We start from the raw sequence: 26,842 nt of genomic DNA, 5'->3' as shown, positions 1-26,842 counted from the left end.
TGAAAGGACTCTAGGATATGGAAACAAGAGCTTCATTTCGTAGGATTGTTGTTCATAATGTACTGTGTTATTTCTCTTCTCTTTTTTTTGCCCTTTAGTTAAACTCATATTTTACTGTATCTGACTTTGTTACCCGGTATATGGTATATACACTTATTTGTTTATTTGAAATAGGAAAGAGAAGAGGGGAAATTAAGATGATTAAGAGGGGATGGGGGAAGAGAAACAAGGACAAAATCATGAGAAAGGGTATCAATATGTGAATAGTAATGCACCTACTATCTAGCAAATGTAACTGTAACCCTTCTATACATTACCCCAACAATAAAAATTCATTGTGGAAAAAAAAAAGAAAAGTTGCACTGAAAAAAAATGTTACTCTTAAAGAGAGGTTGAAAGCAAGACTGGGCTTTTTCTGTCCAGGTAGAGCAAGAAAATTGGATTCTTTCAGGCACAGTAGTCTCTGAGTTTCCATAGCTTTGCTTTCTGAAGTTGCAGTTGCTCTAGGTTAAGCAGAGTCGGGAATTGTGAGGTAAAAAAAAAATTCCAGAAAAACACTCTTCATGTGGATAAATGTATGACATTCTGAGCAGTGTGATAACAACTTCATCTTTTAGCATCCAGGAAAAAAAAAAACAAACAGAAAAACGAAGCAAAAACACAAAAAACAAAGAAGCGAGATATTATCTTACTGGGTTTGCTATTCTGCCACTGATCATGTAGTAGTTGTTTACTATTTTTTATTGTATTTTATTCTCGGGATGATGTATAGAGGAGTCACAGTTACATTCATCAGGTAGAGGGTACATTACTTCTTGAACACTGATACCCCTGCCCATGTTTTTCTCCCACTTTCCTTATCCTCTTCCCAATCATCTTGTTTTTCTCCATCCCTTCCCTATTTCAAATAAAAAATTAACATATATATACATATATATAGTATACAAGGTACCAAAGTTAGGTACACTAATAACAGGAGATAAACTATAAGGGGGAAAAAGAAAAGAAATAAATTCACATAGTACATTAAGAACTACAAACAAATCTGATTATTACTGCATAAGGTTCCCAAAGCACAAGAGTAGTAATGATGACAGTTTGTGTACACAAGAGATAATCTATGAAACAATTTCTTTTAATGATAATGGTTAACTTTTTATTGAATGACAAGAAAGTCATCTGCCCACATTTTTAAAATACATAACACAATATGGTATTGGAGAGGAGCGAGAGAACTTTTTCCATGGTGTACTATCATACCTTTTCATTATTGGTGCTAATATCTTGCTGAGACTAATTTATAAGTTAAATTTGTTATGTATATATAGGAAAACACTTAACCTAGTTAGAATTTGTTATCATCTTTAGTATCAGGATTCCTTTCCTTTCACAGAGTGTTGGGAAAGGAACATACCCCATCAATAATAAGGAATAATGTAATTCACACATCAATTGAAGAGAAATCAGCATATAACTGTGATGCCTATCTTTTGGTTACAGAACATAGATAATTCTCTCAGCTTTTCCTTCAAAAGAATGTATATCCACTGTTATCTGATGTTGAGAATGTTTTCACATATGTGATTATGATCACAAAATATGTATCCAAAGGTATATTACATTCTTACTTGCTGTGTAACTACTTACACAGATCAGAAAATAGAATATATACAATCATATGCAAAATATCCACTCTTCCAGAGTATATTTTGCAAAGTTTGTCCTTTTTGACAAAAGATGCTTATTTATTATTGTTTTATCCAAAGTTTATAAGGAGAAAATAGTAAAAGGATAAATTATCCAGATGCTATGAAATGGAGATTTCTATGTTTCTTGTTCCAGTGAAGCTGCAAAAGAGAATCACAGCCAACACAATTCTGTGTATTTTCACTTGTCCATTTAATAATCAATTCTTTTTTTAGATCAATTATGTACATATTTAATTTGGTGCCTAAACAGCACATCCTGCAGATATTTTAAATTAGTCATGTTATGATAAATGGTATACATTGGTGACTCAACAAAAAAAATCTGCATATTAATTCTCTAGGAACAAGTTGCCTTATGGCTATGTATAATTTAAATAAAATTTAAGATTATATGATATTTAATCTTTTTCTTCATCTTTGTTAATTCTACCATCTAAAGAAAATGAACAGAGGGCCGGGAGTTTGGCCTAGAGGTGGAGTGCTTGCCTAGCATGCACGAAGACCCGGGTTCGATTCCTCGGTACCACATACATAGAAAAAAAAAGCCAGAAATGGTGCTGAGGCTCAAGTGGTAGAGCTCAAACCTTGAGAAAGTCCAAGGACAGTGCTCAGGCTCTGAGCTCAAGCCCACGACTGGCAAAAAAAAAAAAAAAAAGAAAATGAACAGAATATTTTAAGTGCCAAATGGGATATCCAGTAATATTCCTTAGAAACAGTACCAGCAAATTGGAAATTTTCTTTTTCATGAATATTCATATTATGTTTTTAGAGATATGCTTTCTATATAAATTAAAGAGAATGTTGCTCTTTGTATGTTTCTCTATGCATATGTTGTTGTTATAGGAATATAGTGTACTATATAAACTCACCATCCATAAAAGTGTCAGATAAGATGGGGATCAAGACATGTGAAAGGGTATCAATGTATGTGAATTAATGCGCCTTCTATCTGGCAAATATCATGTAACCCTTCTATTAATTACAATAAAAATATATGAAAAAAAGTGTCAGATAAGGCAATTTTTAATCTAGTGTAGATCTTTCATCAGCCCTTCTCACAAAGATCAAAATGGTAAGAAATAACAAAATTGAATTGAAAAAACGCATTTAATTGTATGAGTTCAACCAGAGATCATTATCTTCTCAGATATTTATGCTTGCTTTTAAAACAAATCAGCTACTCCAGTTCCTCAAAATTAGAAACTATTCCATTCTAACAATGGCTCAATGACTTGATCATTAAGAAGTACTAGAAGAATTAAAATACAATGTAACCAAATATGATTTCTCTTGTCATCCTGGAGAAATAGATTAGTGAACCAAAAGTTTTTTACCACAAAAACATTAATGTATGCATTAAGGATTTCCTTGTAACCAATATGGTCATCAATTCAGGAGTACTCAATTATATTTTCTTAGTAGCATATTAAACCAGTATCACGGCAGACACTGGATGTCCTTTGGCCAGCAAGAACTGCCTGATTAATGATGATGCTCAGGCACTATCAACTCGAACAGCCAGGCACATGACATTGACTCTCAGTGTAAAAGTGGCATAATGAAACAGCTCTGTGAGAGCTGATGAATGTAGTGTGAACATAAAGCTCAAGCATATCTTAAAGAGTTTAGCAAAAATGGGATAAATATGGTCAAGAAGTTGAACACTGTCTCTTGTAAAGCAATGATTTACCAAAATTTCATAGATTCATGTTTTCTATGTAAGAGATTGTGAGTGTGTGTGTATGTGTGTGGCATACATTTGGAAGAGGTAAAACAATTTACATAAAGTGGGTTATATTCAAATATCTTCATGTATTTGGATCTTTATAAAGTTCTCCATTTGAATTATTATAATATATTCCTCATTTTATATAACTATCCAGATGAAGGAAAATACAAAAGGCAAGAAAGAAAAGTTATCAAAGTATTTATAGTAAAAATAAGCATATATATATATATATATATATATATATATATATATATACCTGCTGTTAGTAGTTTATGACTGTAATCCTAGCTACTCACTAGGCTGAGATCTGAGGATTACAACTTGAAGGCAGACCGGGTAGGAAAGTCTGTGAGAATCACTTTTACAATTAACCACCAGAAAATGGATAGTGGAGTTGTCCCTCAAAGTGATAGAGCACTATCCTCAAGTAGAAGGGCCAGCCCGTGGACAAAGCCTAGGCCCTGAGTTCAAGCCCCACAACTGACAACCAAACAAACATACAGCCTGGCACTGGTGGCTGTAGTCCATACTTGAAGTCCATCTTATTCAGGGGGCTGGATTCTGAAGATTGCAGCCAAGTAAACCAAGACAGAAAAGTCTGTGAGGCACTTTTTTCCAAATAAACAACCACAAAAACAAAAGAAAAAAGAAATTCAAGTCATAAATGGAACTATGGTTCAAATAGTAGAGCTTTAGCCAGTAGCATAAAAACTTAGGGACAGTGCCCAGGCCCTGATTTCAAGCTCCAGGATTAAATAATTAATTAAAAAATTTAAAACATTTCTTACCCATTCAATTAATATGCCCAAATACACCCAGTCATATTCAATAGGTAATATAATCAATCTAAGTTCATTTAAATAAGGAATACTATTTTTATTCTTTTAGATAAAACAAAATAAATACTTATCATGCTGTTTCCTTTTCTCACAAGAAGGTTGCACATACAAAGTATAATTGATTCCTTTATGCCCTAAATATATGGAGTAGAAATGCATATGTACATTCAAATGAGGAAATCTTCTCTTGTAAATCCCATTATATAGACTGTATAATGACTTTGTTTCACTTCCCACAAAGGTGAAACAACGTGTAGAAATCAGTTCATCTTCTAAGATGAAAATGATTACTGTAATTATTTTACATACAGAAATAATAATTTCCATAAATTCATCCTATGAATAAAAAATAGAAAACAAAGATGTATTGGTAGAAATTGATAAAATATAGGAACCTCAGTCCTGTAATTGTAAATCTAGAAATTGTGAATGCAGATGTTAAGATAAAATGGTTTGGAAAGTATGGAAGTAAATGAGACAACAGTTTTTTTTGTTCTTTTTTTAAGGAAAACAGTATCTTTTTATTTGCAGATAGATTGGGTTGTAGTTAAGGTAGATTGCCATTATTTATTGTGTTTTATTTCCTAAATTTTAAACTCATGGAAATATTTTGTAAAGTTCTTTGAACAGTTAAAAACATGAAAGGGGGTAACAATGCTTAAGAAGAAATGTACTCACTACCTTATGTATGTTAAATGTAACCCCTGTACATAACCTTGACAATAAAATTATTTTTTTTAAAAAAAGTAGACAAAGACAATGTATTTCATTCTGTTAAATAACTATGCAAATATTACTATTCCAGACTTTGATAACGTTTTCTACTTTTAGACTTCAATGATACAGAAACCAATTCTTAGACATAATTTTTATACAGTATGCCATCAATGAATATGTGTTCCCAAACAAAAATATAAGATTACCAGCAATATCCGTAGAAATGTTCCATGGCTGGACTTATGTGAAAGGGCAAGTTCATTAGCCTTCATTATCAAGGACAACCTAATCTACTTGGCATTTGGAGACTTGCCCAGTGGGCTGTTGTACTCAGGTGCACAACCCCAGTTGGAGGATCATGTCAGACTACCATCTGTTTCTGATTTGGCCAAGCTTTCCCTGTCCCTTGTGCTCAATTTACTCAAGTACTTCTGCTTCCTTCATGTGTTGGAGAGTCATCTTGAACACAAATATGAAGGAATGGATGTTCCCCTCAAATGCCCTTTAAACCTCCAGAAGTTGCAGGACTATTTCCCCCATGTGATCATGACATACTAAGTCACAGCCAGCTGTCCATAACCTGGATTGCTCAGCAGTACCCTCATCTTTGAAGTTGCTGATTCAGCAGTCAATTATTTAAATCAGCATTCTCAGTTATTAGTAAAGGATATACAATTTGACTACTGTAAGCAATACAAGAACTTGCTGGAATATATAACTTGTTGGAATTATTTGGAGAGTTCATAAAACTCATGAGAAACTTCATGAGAGTAGCTGGGTTCCAGTGTTGAAAAAGAAAGGTCAAAGTCAACAATAAGCTTACCAGGTATTGTAAATAATAATTAACCAGCTGCTTTCAACTCCAATACTTTACACATTGTATTTAAAATGTGAATATCAAGTTAACTTGTAACACAGAAACTAGAAATAAGCAAACATGGAATGCTTTCACTCTTGCCATTTTTGTTGGTGTATCTTCCTTATAAGTTATATACCATAACAGTTACAGGAAGAAACAGAAATTGACATCATAAGAAAATTATCTATAACAATCTCTGTGAAAGAGTTTCTCTGAATCTGATTTGAAATAAGATCAAGTTTTCTCTCATGGCAAAGGCAAACATCATAATGACAAAATAAGCTCCAAAATCCTTTAAGTCAGCCTTGACTACATAGCCTACATAATTCAGATTTCAATTGCCAATAATAAGAAATGAGAAATATTTGAGGTTAGGGTTATTACAATGTTTTGGGATCCCTTTCTGAAGAAAAGAAATTGATAATAACATAGAATTTATGAAGAAATAAGTTATGAACTCAATCCAAGAAAATATTAGCTTCTCTTATCCCCAAATAAGTGTCCAAGTTTAAGCAATCATATATATGTATGAATTTTTAAAACAAAACTCCTCAAAGTTAAAGATCAATACCAAGGAGCCCAGAGCCTAGACTAATGGTAGAGTGCTGGCTAAAAATGCACAAAGTCCTGGGTTTGATTCCTCAGTACCCAGAAAAAGCCAGAAGTGGTGCTGTGGTTCCAGTGGTAGAGCACTAGCCTTGATGAAAAAGTATCCGAGGACAGTGCCCATTCCCTGAGTTAGGCCCCAGGACTGGCAAAAAAGGAAAAAGAAATCAATACCAAATAGCAGGTACTTATATGAAGAGATATATTGCTGTATAATTTAAACATCACTAATAGTATTTAATAATTAATAGCAGCGTGCTTAAATAAAATATGGAAACTATTTTAAATAATGAAACCAACAAGTTTATCACTCTAAAAATATTTATTATAAAATAATCAAAATAGTGACCTTAGGGTGGGGAAGAAGCCCAGTGGCAAAGTGCTTGCCTAGCAAATGCCATGACCAGGCTTTCATCCTTAGTACAAAAATAGACAACGACAAAAAAATGTTTTAGAAAACTAAGCTTAGATATATTCATACATTTATTATAGTCATTATTTACTCTTAATAAAAAATAATTGAACAACTTAAGTGGAAAAAGAAAGAGTAAAATCCTCTTGAAGTTTTCCCTACAGTGTAATAAAAGTTTAGAAATTACCTACTCATTTGGGGAATGTTTTAGTTTTTCTTTGTTTTGTAGTTTGAATGTTGCTTTCATAAAAATAACTTTAAATTTTTTATTATTATAAAGGTGAAATACAGAGGGGTTAACAGTTATGCAAGTCAGGTAAAGAGTATATTTGGTTTTGGACAACATCCCTCCTTCCCTATCTCTCTCCCAGTTTTCCCCTCCTACCTTACCCACTAGTTGCAGAGTTCATGGTATCCACTGCTGAATTTTGTTCACCCTTTGTCCCTCCATTTCTGTCCTCCACTTACCCTTCCAAAGACAGATACATAAACATACAGAACATAAAGGAAAGAAAACAAAAACAGCAATAAATAAATAAATACCCCTCCAAAAAATAATTGAACAGAATTCCACAATTGAAACACAGTCATTAAGTGATATATATTATTAAATTAAATACTTAATATCTAATTTAATAACTGTTTATACAAAAGCATTTGTACAAGTTTTCTATAAGGCTATTAACATCTTATTGCAATGGAAAGTATCATGAAAATAACATGGTACTTTAAATTTCAAATTATATTTTTCTCACTATTCTGGAGTCTAGGCAGTTACAATCATAGTAGTAGGTCAGATGGCTTTTTATGGAGGCTTTACGGAAAGACATGTTCATGCTTTCTCCTTGGCTTGTCAATGTCTACTGCTGGTTTTTTGGGTTTTTTTGGTCTTCCTATAGACGTTCTTTCTATGGATATAGGTCCTAGTTTTCTCTTTGAACATTGTTGCCAATCACATTAGAATAGGGTTTACTGTAATAGCTTTTTTCAATTCATTTCCTCTAAAAGACATTATTTCCAAATTAATTGTGATGCAAAGAGATAGATCTGAACCATATGAATTGAAGACATGAGAATACGTATCTACCAAGCACATTTTATAGATGTATATGTGCATTTATATATACATGTAAAGGTATTTGTATGCATATATGTTTTGTACATTTCTATGAAAGAGAAAGATTATACACAATCATGCCACATATATATATGATCCTGAAAATAAGAGTTCATATTACATAAAACATGCTAAATATGTATTTTACTTGAGCAAACACACAAAAGTAGGTTGGAAGATGGACACAAATTCAAGAGGCTGTTGAATGTGTATTGGTAACAAAACATTGAGCAAAAAGCTAGAGCAGAGTCTGTTCCTCTGTAAAATGTTCATCTTATTTGCAATGTGTAATTGTGAAGTGCCAGAAGTGTGCTATCCAAAGAAACTAAAATGAGAAGAAATTAGAAATTATGATACAAAGAAATTAGAAATTATAATATATCCAAGGGACATTATCTTGTATAAAAGACAGACAATCAAGAGTGAACAAATAGCTATATTAATTAAGTTGGTTATACACAACAAAGTGGAATTTATTTTATTAATTTCAAAGAATGTTGAAGTGCTCTGGAGAGACAGAAGACTTGAAAATTTTCAGATTTGAGGAAATTAGAATATGCTTTAGTAAATTTATCAGTTAAAATAATATACTATGTATGCCCAGAGACAGTAAAATATTCTTTTAACTGCTACAATTTTATCCAAATGTTCAAATATTCACTTCCCCCTAACATGTCTCAAAATTTTAAGCAGTATTCCTGATAAATAATTACAAAGCAAGATCTTCACAAGACAATTGAGGAATTAGAGACCATAACTATTCCCAATTAAGGATAGATATCACTACTATCTGTAATATGAAAATAAATGGGTTCCTACATAAGTTATTTTTAGTAATTGTTTGTCTTTGATACTTTTAATAAGTTAGAAATGACTGTGATTTCCACAACCTCAAGAGCTGCTTTATAATTCCACTTCTCCAGAGGATTTTCTAGTATGTCTTTCATTGTTAGCTTGGAATATCAAATCTGTATTATATGGTATATAGCCCAGGTAGGCTCCAAAAATCAAAAAAGATGAAATATATCAAGTGTGTATAAAGGATCAATTTAAAATTACAGAATCAAAACCACAGTATTTGAATACCAAGAAGAAAAATATGTTGGGAAAAAACAAAAGCAGAAAAAGAGCCATAGAAACTATGCATTAAAATATGGATAAATAAGACTTCCTTTATCATTTGGTGTTGACAAAATCCTCACTAGCACTATATTATTTTCAAAACAATTGCAACCTAAAACTATTAGTAAAAGCTTTCAGCATAGGATTTAGAAAAATACTTTTCTATGAAATTCTGCTGATTGGAGTTGTAGGTAGCACATATATTTTCAGGAAAATACAGTATAAGTAGTAAGCATGTGCATCCAATCAAATACAAGAAGAGAAAAGTATATTGTCTAAAGTTGTTCCAGTTCACTAAATTTGGGGGACAAAGACTTGATGTCTATCTATTTTATTCTTCTGAAGAAACCACAGGATTAAGACACTTCTTTCACGGAAATTTCACCTTATGACAGTAATGTGTTCTGTTTCCCTGGGGTCCTGTCTCTGCTGCCTTGAAAAAATGAAAACGACACAGGTGCCTCCTCCACTTCATCATGAAAGCAGAAACAACAGACTTCATCAAAATAGGTCTCCCCATGGCTGCATTGACAGTCAGGAAGGCCCAAGAGCTTTTAAGATACTGACAGAAAATGTGAATGAAGACTGCTCCTTCCCAGAATTGTGAAATGAGTATCTAATAATGAGGATCAGATGTTCTTTCTATCTCCTTACAAGTATAACTCTGTTTGCAAAATTCAATAAAAGAATAAGTCATTCTGAATAGAGATATGGTACCTGTCTTCCTGCTACCACCTCCTAAGTTAATTCTGTGTGTGTTTCCTACCAAGGAGCAAAGCACATTTTTCTTCTCAGTGTGGCTCAATGAAAAAGATTTGAAAGTGATTTGTATCACAGGATTAGTATAAAATAAAATAAATCCAATATTCTTTGAATTTGGGCTGAACAGACATTTTCCAATAAAGAGCAAATCTAGTCATTTTAACAAAATCTGCTTAAGGCCTGTTCATCTTACTCATATTTATTTACTCAGCTGATGTATTAAGGGCTTGATATGTTTCAGAATATTTTCTGAGTTTTTTTAGTATAAAAACTGGTAAAGACGCACTATGTCACCACCCTTTCTAGGTGTGTTGGGGCAGGACTATGATTCAAGGGCCTGAGAAGTCAAGATGTGAAAAACGGGGACTGAGCCCAGCATGGGCAAAAAGTTAGCAAATGACCCTATCTCAGATATTAAGCCAGGTGCACTGGCAAATTCCTTTGGTTCCTTTGAAAGGTTAATGTAGGAAAACCACAGACTAAGGCCAGGCTACTGAAAAGGGAAAGACTGTATTGAAAAAGAAAGGACAAAAAGGGCCCGGGAGCATCTCCAATGGTGGACTATCAGGATAAAAAGTGAAATGAAGTCCACAATTTCAATGGGTAGTATTGGCAATCCATTTCCATCAATCCATCCATCCATCCACACCTTCACACCCTCTTGTCATATTTTAATAAGGGAATTTATACAGGAATAGGCAAATATATGAACAAAGTATGTGTGTGTACATATGTATATGTGTGTGAGAGAAAGTGGGAGAGAGAGGGAACAATTGCCCAACACACAGGTATGAGTACATGTCAATAACAGGAGGAACAGAACAGCTGCAGCAAATGACTGAGAAAGTCCATAGCTGGTAACTTCAGAAAAAGGATGAAAATGCAGAATACATGTCAATTCTGGGTCACTGTAAGGATTTCAACTTGCTTTCAGTGCAATGAGAAGGAATTTCAGGACTGAAAGCAGTCTTGTCAGAAATTTTTATGTTGATTTTTATGTTGAAAATAGCCTGTTGGAAAACAAGAATATATAGCAAGCAGACCAATGACAGCTATAACAAGCCTTCAGGTGAGAGATGATTATGGCTTGAGCAAGATGAGTGAAATGGTATGGAACATATTTCTAGCATGCAGTGAAGACAAATCCAGTAGGATTTTCAATTGGATTGCAGGATTGGTGTGAGAGAAATAAATGTGTGAAAGCTGTGGTCTAGGTACCTAGAAAGTGGAAATTACTTCTTCTGACATAGAAACCTGGAAGAACACATTTTGAATGAAAAATCAGGCATCTAGCTAAGGAAGCAATAGATTGGCTTTCCTAAATACAAGTAAATAGTAAACTTGAGAGGATAGTTGTATAAGCAAGCTTGAACTCCACAGGGGTGTGTGTGTGTGTGTGTGTGTGTGTGTGTGTGTGTGTGTGTGTGTGTGTGTGTGTGTTGTATATCTTATATAAACATTGATATTTAGCATGATCAATCAAAGGTAGGTAGTTTATGCATGGTAGTTGTCATTAAAAGAATGAGTAAAATCTGCATGGGTTAAAGAACTGAGAGTTGAGCCACTCCAATATTTAAGAGTTTAGAACCCAAGAAAAGATTTCCGTTTGTCCTTATTCAAGCAAACAACTGCCATTCCACAGTATACCATAAACAAACTGATAATACTGATCTATACCAATAAACAATTATATAAACATATATACCAGATCATACCAGGAATAGCTTGCATGCATTTATTGAAGTTACCAGTCCCATGAAGACAAACTCTCTTGCCTTTATTATATAAAATGAGACACTCTTAAGTATGGGGACAGGGTGTCACACAAGCAACTCTATCCCTTATACAAGCAACTCTATCCCTTACTTGATTTGATCTGCTCTAATTGCCCTCCATCCAAAGTTCATAAACTAGGAAATCTGCTCCTCACCTGGACTCTACAAAGTTCGCAATCAGCTCTGTGTGTCAGCCAGAATTGCACCTAAGTGTTTTGACACCACAGGATCTCAGATGCTCATTGATAGCTCTGTTGTTGACTTTGGAACTCAAGTCTTTTATGACCTCCTACGGTGGCTCTCTTTACATCTCTTTTCTTTCCTTATTTTAGGTAAGTCTTCTTTGAATCCTGAAGCCACTTTAATGCAACTTAGGTTATTAAGGTACTTTAGCAGAACAAAATAAATTAATACCAATTAATTGATATCTCTTGCAAAGGTTTGTTATTTTTTAATAAGCTCTGATATTGTGGATAAACACATGCATCCGACTATCTTCTGACATTTTTCCTTCACACAATTCTCCCCATTTACCCACCCCCGCCAAAAAAAACAAAAAGGAGTCTTAACTAGGGCAAACCTTGTGCCAAGGAGCCTCTGTGGTCCATTTTGGCAGTCTTCTGGCAATTGCAATCTTTTATTTATGGAGAAAATAGAGGGAATGCCCAGGTCTGTTGATACTCACATGATTATCTCACTAAAAGAGAGCCCCAGATCTTAACCCAGCTGAGTCCCAACGTCCTCAGATGACCCATGGATCCAGATGAACCAGGTCAGGGATCTTGGCACAGTTGAATTTTCCATTCCTGAGGTAAAACTTGGACTATTCCAAGTGCTACAACCACAGTAGCAACAAGAGAAACAACTTACTTTCACTCAATTTTTTCACAAAATCATAGATGAGAAGTAATTTTTATCTCCACAAAGACTTCTGAATTCCAAGAGAATAAAAAAAATCTTTATATGTGATGCCTTCCCTACTCAAAAAAAACCCAGAATAATCCTTTTACACACTAATATTTTAGATACTGCTGATATTTTCTGTTACAGGGTAATTAATTTTAAGGAGAACGACAATTCAATGATCAGTCCACTGAGATGACTTCCTGATCTTCTTCTACACTATTCCTTTACTTACAAGTCATTCAATCTAAACCATGTTCAGTATCTTTGTAGTGTATTAAATACTTGATTGAAAAGTGAAAATCAGTGATTTTTATTGTGCGAATTATCATAGATGCAATATGCTTTTATAAAAGAAAGTATATGTACTTTTACTATTTTTCCATATTACTCAACACTATTGCTAGTAAAACAAAATTTATATCTTGAATTATTAAAATTTCTGTTGAAGACACCAACAGTGAAGGAAAGTGTGACCTCATTAGAAAATATTTATTTGGTTTTCCAGTGTCTTGTTTTTGTTTTTCATTTTGCCTCAGGCATTAGAAATTGGATCACTAAGAGAAAACTAGAAAATGTTTGCTTACTATCCTAACAATTGCTATGAACAGTGGATTAAATAAACCAGGTTTAATAATTGTAATAATTTTATTTTTTCTTTTGCATTTGAATCCTTAAAGTCTTTAATGCTAAGGCTCAGAATTAATAAAATTAGAGTATAGAAAAGATTGTTATAAATATGAATAGATACTTTAATTGGCTAAACTATACATTTTAAAATAACTTCCCACTTAAAGTGAAAGTAATTTTAATCTCATTTGTATTGATTAAAAGACCCTGAGCTTAGAGAGATAATGTGTTCAAGCCCACTAGATAATAAATCATAGATCAGCAGAATATTCTTCAAATCCTGTGTCTCTAACGTGTGCAATATGGTTTATTTAATATCATACCTGAAGGAATTTTTCACTGGTGGTAAATGTCTTAAAAATAAATATCCAAGTGACCAAGGGTTTGTCCTAGTGGTAGAGTGCTTGCCTAGCATGCATGAAGACCCAGGTTCAATTCCTCGGTACCACATACATAGAAAAAAGCCGGAAGTGCTACTGAGGCTCAAGTGGTAGAGCTCTAGCCTTGAGAAAAGTCCAAGGACAGTACTCAATCCCTGATCTCAAGTCCAGGATTGGCCAAAATATAAGTAAATATCCAAGTAGATAGATACTTGAAAATATAGATTTTTGAAAATAAGATATTAGTAGGCAATATTAATAAATATTCCCAATAACTGTACAGAAAAAAATCTGAGAAAAACTGCTGCTTCTTGAAGCATATACTTAAGTATAAGTATAAAAATAATATTGCATACATATTGTCAACAACACAATCTAATGAAAATGCTACCATATTTAGATATTCAGGGAACAGGGGTAGTGAATCGAATATCACAAAATAATGTCACAAAATAACTAGCACTTCTATCATACTTGTTTAAGTTACAAAATTTTTGTCATATATTTTTATTGTAATTAATAGAAGGGTTACATGATATTTGCCAGATAGAAGGTGCATTAATTCACATACATTGATACATTTTCACATGTCAATTTTCATAATTATTTTTATGAATATGTATAGGACAGTGCTTCTACATATCTAAAAGACTTGTAGGCTAACATTCACACAGAAAGATTTCAAAGATCTTTTTAGTGGACATAGTAACACAGGCTACAATTTCCAAACTTTGGTCAATGGCTGTCACATTAGTACTGTTTCATTTGTACTTTCAACACAGACAGACATCTTGCACTGGAAAGATGGGAGAAAACAGCTGTATGTATTAGTGATATCCTTCTTCCTAATAAGACCTTATAAGAGCAGACCTAAGAGATAAACTGATTCATAACTATAGATCTGCATGTAGACTCCCTACGTTCACAGGACCTTTGCTTGTTGCTCACTGTACCATACACAAGTTTAAGTATTTATGTCTTCATGACCTTCTCTACGAAAAGGAGATTCTTCATTGTACTTGTGCGTTCATACTCGGCCCTTGGAAATTTTCTAGACATAATAAACAATGGAAAAATACTAACCTTTATCTAAATAGCCTCTTTTTTCAATAAACAATATCAGTTTCTCCAATTTTTACCAGTTGCTTTATAATTCCTTTGGTACAGGAAGGGATTACTCATGAATATGTGTATATGTATAAATTTAAATCCTCATTATGTTTTACAATTAGCCAAACACCTGAAGATATTTGGTGTACCTTATTTTAAAACATATATTTCATAGATATTATAAGGTACAGCAATCACACTTCACATGTCATGTATTTACTTAAGAAAAAAATCTCAAAAAAAAGAAAAAGAATCTTCTCAAAGTGAATATTAGAATATTAAGACAAAAGATAAGGTTGTACACATATCTGTGCTACCTAAAATTCATAGGTGATAGAAATATGTTTATCAAATCCCAAATCTATAAGCCTTAATAGATTCCAAAAACTACATAGAAAAAAGTCACCTTATGAAAGTAAAATGCAAAATGCAAAAGAAAAGTGCTTGATTTGCTAGCACATGTATTAAAATTGTAAGGATACAGAGAAAATTGGCATGACCCCTGCACAACAATGACATGGAAACTTGTGAAGTACCCCATATTAGAGAGAGAGTGTGTGAGAGATTTTTTTCTAATATGCTAGTTTTATAATATTAATTTTGTAAATAAAATGCATGTAGCATATGTCTATTATGCCTAATGACTGTAGGCAACATATAGTTTTAATACTCATTATCAACATTAATATTTTTAGAAATCAGATCTACTCTATCTCCAGAATTTGTCCTTTGCTGTAGATACCTCATTATTAAATTTATAAAATGCTGTTACTAATCATAGCAATTTTTCAATTAAAGCCAGGTAGGATATAAATCAGTGTAGGTTTTGTAATACCAAAATAATGAGAATAGGCAAAGAATGTTTTGTTTTTGTAATTTAATTATTATAATAAAATTTTTCCCATCATATATAGTTCTTATATAACTTTCTCCTTTTTTGAGATTCATGATTTAATGTGCAGCACTTGAATGAATTAATCTACCCACCATTAAGGAATTTAAGACATAGGATCATATAGTCTGAAAAAGTAGGACAATTTAAACCAAGATTAGCTTTAATTAAGGAAGGTTATTCTGTTTGACTGACAGGTCAGGTCAAGAAGAATGCACACAAACTGGTCACATCACAGAGGGTAATAGCACCAACCATGTCTTTTGGACCAGGACCAACTCATACTTGGATAACAGATGCTGCAGCCAGATTCCCTTACCAGGTAATCTGTCCATTTTTGCTTTATCTCTTTTGTGCACTCCAACTTATTTTCAAGTTTCACTATGCTTCCACTACTTTGGGAAAGAATAGTTGACTTTCCACATTTGTAGAAAATCCCTGTTCCTCATGTAAGTTTCCACCAGATAAATTTTATGAACATTGCAACCTAGCAACATGTTACAGTCATTTTGTATCATTATAAATGAATGTTTTCTAATAGTCAGTTTCCATTCATTATATCTCAATGACTTGAACAAATAATTTAAATATTGATTGTTTTACACAGATCATCCATGTTTTTTTTAATATTTGTAGAAAAAGAACATTCCACAAAGATTCTTCACAATTTCAAAAACCCATTCTTATCCTGATGCAATTTGTGTAGTTGGTCTGGTTTTTCTGTTTACCATAGCAATTGCCAGTACTCACTGTGGAGGAATTTCATAATTATGTTTATATTTCTTATTATTCCATTGGATACATTTTGAAGATTTCTTCAAGTTTGTTCTTCCCTCTTCTCCTACAAGCAGTCTATGAAACAACATGAAGCCAGGCGCAGTGGCTCATGCCTGTAATCCTAGGAACTCAGGAGCCTGAGATCTGAGGATCAAGGTTCAAAGCCAGCCCACACATCACTGTGCCAGGCAGGCATAAAGACCTAGATATAATTTCCATGTATTTTGTCCTCTGTATGCTGCATACTGTCTGCAGAAAACTTTATAAGCATTAATTCAATATTAATTCAATATAAACAGAGAGAGAGAAAGAAAGAGACAGAGAAATATTAAACCTACAAATAATGCTGCATGCTTTTAATGAGCTGTTATAATTACTACCATTTTCCTTGGTAATAAAGGTATAAACACTAAACAGATGCATAATAGTTATAATTGATAGTAAAAAGTCAATGTGAATTAGAACAACCAAAACTCATGGAACAGAAATAACTTGAGTCTTCTCATGCATTGCTCAAAAACCTTCTTCAAGCTTATAAAAAGCAAGATGCCTTAAGATATAGTATATAAATGACCTCCAATTACTGTAAAATCCGTAAGTGCCACCACTGACAAAACCACTTCAGTATTACCAAAAAGCTGATGGCAAACTCTTCAGATCAATCAACAGAATGGAAAATAATCATTTCAAGTAGAAATGAAACAGAAGGTGGAGTTGGCCCACAAGAAAGTAAAGACAAATTAATGTTGTCATGCTCATACTTCTCACTTCTATTATCACCACCTACATCTATTTTCCCAGAAGATCATCAATGCATTATTTCCTTTACTTCTCCCTTACTCTTTTGTGTTGTTGTTGTTGAGGGTGTAACCTAGAGTTGGAGCATGCTAGGCAAACATCAAGGTATATCCAATAACCTATCCATAATCTTGTTATCCAATACTTTGAAATGTATTAACCCAATCTGTCTTCTTTGCTTCAACTGAGTCATGTTTCAAAATAACCTTTTGTTATGTCTTAGAAACAGCCATCTTCCCCACTAATTGCCTAAATATTAAACACTATACATTTTATAAGAAATATTGCTATGCCTGCTGCAAAGGACAGTATTATGTTGTCCTAGGGCAATTTCACTTCTTAAAAGTATTCATTATGACCAGAAAGCTGACTTCTAAATCAGCTCTCTCATGCTCTCCACTATCATGAGGCAGCAAGAAGCTCCATCTCTTAGCTATAATTAGAAGATGCTCCATGATGTAATAAAACCTTACATCTAGATATGCTATTATATCTGAGGATTAAGGAAATCACTCTCTAAAAACAACTTAGGATTTCCATAGGGATCATCTTAATAAAAGTCAGAAAAGAAATATTGAGATCTAGCTTAAGACTGAAAAAAATGCTTGTTCCAGAACAGAGGCTACAAACATTTTCTGCAAGATTCAGATAGCATTTTAAGATTTGTAGACCACTGTAACTTTCTCAGAACAATCCATCTGTGCATATGTAGCATGAAAAAGGTGTAGACAAGATTTTCATAAATGAATGTGGCCACCTTTTCATAAAATATTATTTTAAGAAACTGCTAGTAGTAACCTTGTTTTATTTTTGAAAAAACTGGGGCTTGTTTCTCTCAAAACACATTACATTCTGTAATATTTTAAGCATTTGTAGATTATCCCATTTTTCTCTATTTGGCCCCCATTTGACATGAAACTCCACGAGAGAACAACAGTATATTTATCTTTTCTCATTGTTCCATAGTGGACTGCACAGAGCAGAGACTTAATAAATTTTTACTACGTCTGTTGTTCACTTTCAAATGGACTAGCAAAGTAACCTGCTGGGAAGGCAGAGCTAAGATATTTTTTGATTTATATAACAAAGTTGAAAATCACCTAGACAGCCCTAGCAGTACATGGGTTTAAATGTAATGAGGGAATATTTATAAGGTTCTTTAGCTTTGACTAAGTGATTTTTTATGATCATTTTAATTTATAGTTTCCAAGAAATTTGTAAGAGTCAAACACTGAACTTCCAGCTCTCCAAAGGTACTATTTTATACAACTGTATTTAAATTGGCAATAGTGCCAAACTTTATTCCGATTTCAGAAGGTTTTTGTTTAATGTGAACTCATCTGTGTCTATATGTGTGTAATTCTATGCACTTCACTGCATCGACAGACTTAATCTCTAGAAAAATCGAGATACAAAACAGTTACATTGATACAAACATCTCTAATAGTATCCAGACCAGCCACAAAAATTTCATCAGTTCACAACGTACTACGAGCTTGTTTTCCATCTTTATAATTTTGCCGCCTGGAGAATATTTGAGAAGTATAATAAAACAGTTTGCATGGTTTTCATATTGACTCTCTTACCAACAAAGCCCTAGAGATCTGCTCAGGATGTTATGTTTAGCAGTAGTTCATTCCTTTGTTGCTAAATAATTCTCCATCATCTAGATGTGCTACAATATTTTTAGTAATTTTCTTGTTGAACAGGTTTTGCTATTAGTAATACATCTGATGTGAACAAGGGTATAAAAATGTTTGATGATAGAGATTTTTACCTTTTTCTGAGATAAACATCCATGAGGACCATTTTTGAGAGATATTTTTAGTTTCTGAAGAAACAAACTTCCAGCAAGTTAAGCAAAATACAATCATTACACATTTTAGCCAGCATTTACCAATATTACTATTTTATTTTTCATCCTCACTAGTGAGAAAGTTCTGGTTAAATTAAATTATCATGGTTTAAATTTGAAGATTTCTTATGCCTAATGAGATAATTCCTTCTTATGAATAGTATAAATTTGAGATCTGGTTAGCAGTGGACATATCATGACAGTGTTTGTAATTGTCAACTTCTTGGGACAGCAAAAATCTGAGTCTTGGAGAAGAATATTAAAAAGTAAATTGCTTTGTTCATTCACATTTTTGTTAGGAAAAGTAACTATGACTAGGCCTATTATTGTTTATAAAAAGGGAAAATATTGATACTTCTTTTAGTCTTATTTAACCTAAGATCAGAAAAACAAAGCCTACTATAGATAAAGTAGTTATCAATAGCAATTGCCTGTCAATTCTGTTTAAATTTTACGTGCTGTCTCCCATAACCCAATGAATGTGATTTGTAGTCAAAAATTATTTTGTAAAGTCACTCCATTTCAAAATTACAATGCTAAACAATGAAGATGCATTCTAGACTTTACTCCTCAAAGGCAAGTAAAACATCTATAAATATGATTTTTCTTGGTATTATGGTATAAGAAATTATTTTATTTTTATCAAGATTAGTATATTATTGGACTGAAGCGATCTCATAATAGCACATAAGGAAATGTACTAAAGCTCTATATTACAAACTCTTGCTTTAGATTCTTGGCTTGCTACTTTCCAGAATTGTTTCTACAATAATCATTTAACATTTCAATTTTTGCTTATGCATCACAAAATAAAAATATTGCTCCCTACAGAACAAATGTAAAAATCAAATGAGATACTGCAAGAATAGTTTTCTCATATGTAAGAGCAACCACCGTACATAAATGGAGTAGTTTACATATAAACTACTATTAGTTTCCGGAATAACTTCCCATTAATTGTGCATGAAAGGTTACTATGTTAAACAGTTTACTTACTTACAATTTGAGTTCTCAACCAGATGTCTTCCTGTTGTTAAACATTACTTGCTTCATTGCCAATAGTAAATAAGACAACTTTGCCCAAACAGACCAATATGAAACAATGCACAAACAAACTAAAGGATGCTTCAAACAGTGCTGCAATACACTAAATGTTTACTCATCATTGAACTACTGAGTACCATTGCTATTGATATATCCATATGAGAAATAAAAACTATTCTATTTTTTCCTTCTTGTTTGGAGTTTATACAACTGAGTCTTTCAGGAAAACCAGAATATAAAAGGGTTTGTTTTTTCCATATATTTTTATTTTAATTAATAAAAGGGTTACATTATATTCACCAGATAGAGTGTGTATTACTTCACATACATTGAAACCCTTTCTCATGTCTTGGTCCCCATCTTCCTCCCCCTACCTCTGCCCCTCATCTTGTTTCCCCCTTTCCCTATCCTATTTCCAATAACCAAATACACATATATACAATAAATCAGATAACAAAGTGAAATACTGTAAGAATATGAGATAACAAACAGACAGCAAAAGACAGGGGAAATAACATAGTACATTAAGGACAACAATCACTCATTATATGGCTTTTGTTTCTATATCCTGGAGGTCCTTTCATTTAGAGTCATACTATATGGCCTTATGTATCTAGGCTTTGTTCTATTATAAATCAACCACTATGGAAAATAGTATGGCAGTTCCTCAAAAGACTAAACATAGAGCTCCCCTATGACCCAGCAATTCCACTACTTGGCATATAAAAGGGTTTTAGACATAACCATCCCTGAACTCTTTTGAGCCATGCCCAGTGATTGATTCAATGATTGTTCCCAGGACTTTTAGGTGCTTGGTGAATGAATTAATGTAGGGATGGATTGATAGTATAATCTTAAGAAGGCACCTCACACTGTACTTTGTTAGTATTTTCATTTGTTTTTGTTAGTAGCATAGATTTATAATTATTACAACCTTACAACTTCAACCCTATATTTCCTTATTAATTGTGTTCTGAAGTTAGCTGTGTGTTTGTGTATTGGGCCTTGAACACAGAGCCTGGGCACTCCCATTAGCTTTATTGTTCAATTCTAATGCTCTACCAGTTGAGCTACAGGTTTTTTGTTAGTTAATTGGAGATAAGTGTCTCATAGATGTTCCTGCCTGAGCTAGCTGCAAATCACAATCCTCAGATCTCAGCCTCTTGAGTAGCTAGGATTACAGCCATAAGACACCAGTAGCCAGTTTACATTGAATATTTTAAACCAATCCCTTTTGAGTGTACTAACATAACCAATTTACCTAAATGGAATTTTAACACCTCTAGAGTACTTTTAATTTGAATGTGGAGAAGGTAATATACTAGAATTCAGCTATGAAGTTTATGGTCAGTGACCTAAAAGGAACATAATCACATCTTTCTAAATTTGACAGATTCTCATGTCATTTTTTTAAAGTTTAACCACGTTTAATATCTTTCCAAAACCAATAAATACTCCATCGGCATGGTTTTGAGATGCAGATTGCTTTTAAATGTGTGCTAAAATGGCTTATTTTTCCTCAGACTACTTAGCTGTATGAGTTCAAAGATCACTAGTTGAATAGCCCATAAAAGGTCTATTATGTCATTTTATATTCATCTCGCTGCCAAGCACTCAAGATCATAATAAGAAATTAAATAGTTGAAAAGAAGATAAAGTTATGAAAGTTAAGTGGCGAAACAATGCAATGCTCTGGTGATGAAGAAGTTATTGCAACAGTTTATAAAAGAGTTGACAATTCAAACCAAGACAGTGGCCAATGATAGAGTACTTGCCTAGCAATAACTTTGTACCACCTACACAGAAAAAGCCAGAAATGGTGCTTAGGTGCAAGTGGTAGAGGGCTAGCCCTGGGAAAGCCCAAGGACAGTGCCCAGACCCTAAGCTCAAACCCTGGGGTTGAAAATTCTTTTCCTGCCTAATGTAAGCATAGTCTTGAAATACTGCAAAGATCTACTGTACAGTTCACTCTTTACATTGAAATTCTTTCATTCTTTCTTTCCGTTCTTTCTTTCTGGTTTTTCCCAGTTGCTCTGAATAGTAGCCACTAATTGCTGTTATGCTATTGTATAAAAGGTAATGACTTTTCCTATATCCATACCCCAATTTAGAGCTGAAGAAATACAAAAATGACTCTCTTCCAGAATTTTTTATTTTTTTAAAAAATAAGAACATATGAGATTTACAATAGAGCAAAACCTAGTTACATAAGGCCATATAGGATGATGCTAAATGAAAGGACCTCCAGAATATAGAAACAAAAGCCAGATAATGAATGATTGCTGTCCTTAATGTACTATGTTATCTCTCATCTCTTTTGCTGTCCTTTGGTTATCTCATTGCTACAGCATTTTTACCTTGTTATCTGATATATTGTATATATGTTTATCTGGTTATTTGAAATAGGATAGGCAAGGGGAAAACAAGTTGAGGGGCGGGGTGGTGGGAGGGAATGGAGACCAAAACATGAGAAAGGGTATCCAAGTTTGTGAATTAATGCAACTTCTATCTAGTGAATATAATGTAACCCTTCTATTAATTACAATAAAAGTTATATGAAAAAAGAACATATGGAATCTACACTTGCTGTTGTGGCATTCTTTCACTTTTCAAAAAGCAAGTAATGGACTTTAGGAATCCCACTGGAGGTTGTGTGGGAAAATAAAGCACACAGTTAAATTTTTGGTGAACTGGAAAAATCCGTCCCCAACTCACCATGACACCTGGATAATTGCATTATTGTTTAATTGTTTTAGTTTCCTACCACATGGCATTAATTGGAATTATACCATTGTGTCACTTACTAGTTCTTGCTAGAAAACAAAAATTTATTTTCTCTCTGATTTTTTAGCTCCTCCTACAGATATTCACAATCCATATGGACTTATTGTCCAAATGTCCAAAAGGCTTCCATAGTTGGAATGAGTGTTTCTCTCATAACACAATATGATTTTGTTATTATCTGCTTAAATGTCTGCTTTGATTCTAAACTCAGCAGAGGAATTATGTCTAATCTTTTCTAAAATTTACCTTTTTTATATAAATTGATAGTACACAGATGGAAGCATTTTGGAGAACAAACTAATATTATGACTTGGGAAAAGAAAAGCAAATAAAATCAAGCTAGTTAATAGCTCCAATATTTACTAATTTTGGAAAGAAAACATTTTTTACACCTTTGCAAACTGGAATGTATATTCTACTATTTTAATATATTTCCAGTTTAATAGAACTCAGTATAACAAAAATATCCTGTTTTCTGACATTTTTCCCACTGACACTAATCTTATTCCTCAAAGGATATAATGTAAAAATAGTTCTGTGATTATTGGTTAAATGGCTTAGATTCCAGAAAAAGCTGGGAACATTTGTATGGCTAACTTTATTCAGCATGATGCTATCCAATCACTTCCTTAAATGAGAGTATTGACCTTGGGTTTCATGAGAAAATGCAGTGTATATCCTGCAACTTAAATTGAGAGAAAGAGTGTGATTAGAGGGATGGGGAGAGTTATGAAGGGGTAATATTGATCAAGATACAATATATTCTTTAATCATTTTGCTTAATGTCAACTACTTTCTTAAAAAAAATGATTACCAAAAAAAGTAGGAAGATGAGATTACCAAAAAATTATGAAGATGAATATGGTTTAAATACTTTATTTGCATGTATAAAAACCAAAACATTGAAACATATAAAAACAGTTTCATAGAAGCAGGAATAGGTATAAAACAAAATGATACAGGGGTTAAATTGATGAATATCCACTTCACTTACAGAGAATTCTCACAGCGAATGCCACCCCTTGAACTAAATGTATGCTATGTTTTTTCGCCAGTCCTGGGCCTTGAGCTCAGGGCCTAGGCACTGTCCTTGGGATTTCTCAAGGCTAGAGCTCTACTACTTGAGTAACAGCACCATTTCTGGCTTTTTCCTATGCGTGTGGTACCGAGGAATCGAACCCCAGTCTTCGTGCACACTAGGCAAGCGTTTGGCCACTAGGCCAAACTCCTGGCCCAAGTATGCTATTTTTTTAAAATATTTTTTATTGTAATTAATAAAAGGATTACATAATATTTGCCAGATAGAGGGTGCATTAATTCACATACATTGATACCCTTTCACATGTCTTGGTCCCTATTACCCTCCCTCCCACCCCCCATTTTGGTTTTCCCACTTCCCTATGCAATTTCAAATAACCAAATACAAATATATCCAATACATCAGATAACAAACTGAGATGCTGTAACAATGTGATATAACCAAGGGAGAGCAAAAGAGATGAAAAATAACATACTACATTAAGGACAACAATCATTCATTATATGGCTTTTGTTTCTATATCCTGGAGGTTCTTTCAATTAGCGTCCTATTATATGGCCTTTTGTATCAAGGTTTTGCTCTATTGCAAATCTCTGCTAGTAGAGCCCAAGGTTTTTACTGGTTATGAAAAATGAGGGAAACCATTGAACCTAAGTTCCTTTGAGTCTGGCTTACTTCACTTAATAAGATTTTTTCTAACTCTTTCCATTTCCTAACAAATGGGGTGATGTCTTTTTTTCTGACAGCAGCATAGAATTCCATTGTGTACAAATACCACATCTTGTTGATCCACTCATCAACTGAGGGACATCTAGGTTGGTTCCATATCTTTGCTATAGTAAATAATGCTGCAATGAACATTGTTGTGCTACTGGATTTAGTATGCCCTAGATTCTGGATGATTGGGTAAATGCCATATAGTGGAATTGCTGGGTCATAGGAGAACTCTATGTTTAGCCTTTTGAGGAATTGCCATACTGCTTTCCATAGTGGTTGAACGAGTTTGCACTCCCACCAAAAGTGTAGTAGTGATCCCTCCTGGCCTTATGCCCTCCAGCATCTGTTGTTATTAGTTTGCCGGATCCTGGCCATTCTAACTGGAGTGAGGTGGAATCTTAGCGTTGTTTTGATTTGCATTTCTTTTCTGACTACAGATGTTGAGCATTTCTTCATGCGTCTATAGGCCATTTTTATTTCTTCTTTAGAGAAGACCCTCTTTAAGTCTTTGGCCCATTTTTTAATGGGATGGTTGTTACTGTGGACATTAGTTTTAGATTGATTCAATTTTTTGAGCTGTTGATATATTTTAGATATGAGGCCTTTGTCCGTTGTTTGGTTGATGAAGATCTTCTCCCACTCTGTAGGCTTCCTAATTAGTTTACTAGCTATGTCCTTTGCCTTACAAAAGCTCCGCAGTTTAATGCAATCCCACTTATCCAGCCTTTCTCTGATTTGTTGTGATTCTTGGTCCTTATTAAGAAAGTTTCGACCTGTGCCAAGGAGGCCTAGTGTATCTCCCATTCCTTCTTGTAAAGTTTTCAGAATGTCAGATTTTACCTCGAGGTCTTTGGTCCATTTGGAGTTAATTCTAGTGCAGGGTGACAAAGATGGATCCAACTTTAAATTTCTGCAGGTGCTTAACCAGTTCTGCCAGCACAACTTGTTGAAGAGGCTATCTTTCTTTCATTCTATTTTTTTGGCTCCCTTGACATAAGTCTGTGGTTTAATATCTAGGTCCTCAGTTCTATTCCATTGGTCTTCAGGCCTGTTCGTGTGCCAGTACCTAGCTGTTTTGATAATTATAACTCTGTAATAGAGTCTAAAATTTGGTATTGAAATTCCTCCTGCACTGTTCTTTCTGCTAAGAAATGCCTTTGCTATACGGGGTCTTTTATTTTTCCATATAAAATTTTGGATTGTGTCTTCTATTTCTTTAAAGAATGACATTGGGATATAGATGGGTATTGCGTTGAATTTGTAGATAGCCCTTGGCAAGATCGTCATTTTCACGATGTTGATTCTTCCAATCCAGGAGCATGGGAGGTTTTTCCATTTCCTTAGTTCTGCTTTAATTTCCTTTTTCAGGGTTTTAAAGTTTTCATCAGAAAGTTCCTTTACATTCTTAGTTAAGGTAATTCCTAGGTACTTTATTTTCTTTGAGGCTATTGCGAAAGGAGTTGCTTTCCTCATTGTTGCCTAGTTCCTCTCACTGTTGGCGTAGAGGAAGGCAGTTGATTTTTGAGAGTTAATTTTATAGCCTGCTACACTTCCAAAGTTTCGAATCAGCTCAAGGATCTTGGGAGTAGAGTCTATAGGATTCTTTAAATACAGAATCATGTCATCTGCAAAGAGGGATAGTTTTACTTCCTCTTTCACTACTTGGATCCAGTTTATGCTTGCTTCTTGCCTTATTGCAATGGTTAGGAATTCTAATACTATGTTAAAGAGGAGTGGAGAGAGTGGGCATCCTTGTCTCCTTCCTGATTTTAGACAGAATGGCTTTAGCTTTTCGCCGTTAAGTATAATACTAGCTGTCAGTTTGTCATACACAGCCTTTATTATACTGAGGAATGTTCCATGGATTCCTAGTTTCTCCAGAGCTTTTAACATAAAGGGGTGTTGGATCTTGTCAAATGCCTTTTCAGCATCTATTGAGACAATCATGTGATTTTTGTCCTTGCTCCTGTTGATGTGTTGAATTACATTAATTGATTTGCATATGTTGAACCAGCTTTGCCTCCCTGTGATGAATCCTGTTTGATCATAGTGCATAATTTTTTTGATGAGTTGTTGTAGACAGTTGGCCAGTATTTTGTTGAAAAGTTTGCATCAATGTTCATCAAAGAAGTATGTCTATAGTTGTCTTTCTTTGATGAATCTCTGTCTAGTTTGGGGATGAGGGTTATACTGGTTTCGTAGAATGAGTTTTGTGAAGAACCTTCATTTTCAATTTCATTGAAGAGCTTGAGGAGTATTGGTGTGA

At 33.7% G+C, this 26,842-nt stretch overlaps 1 non-coding gene across 1 annotated transcript; it reads left to right on the top strand.

The window, feature by feature from the left end:
- Nucleotides 1-15,110: 15,110 nt before the first annotated feature.
- Nucleotides 15,111-15,217, top strand: LOC150056899 (U6 spliceosomal RNA). The gene has a single exon (XR_016537210.1). It is a non-coding gene; the product is annotated as a U6 spliceosomal RNA (small nuclear RNA).
- The last annotated feature ends 11,625 nt before the right edge of the window (nucleotides 15,218-26,842 follow it).

The sequence above is a fragment of the Megascapheus bottae genome, chromosome 11, assembly GCF_031878675.1.
Source record: "Megascapheus bottae isolate mThoBot1 chromosome 11, mThoBot2.hap1, whole genome shotgun sequence".
In the NCBI taxonomy this organism is placed as follows: domain Eukaryota; kingdom Metazoa; phylum Chordata; class Mammalia; order Rodentia; family Geomyidae; genus Megascapheus; species Megascapheus bottae.
This window is presented reverse-complemented; position numbering and strand designations above follow the sequence as displayed.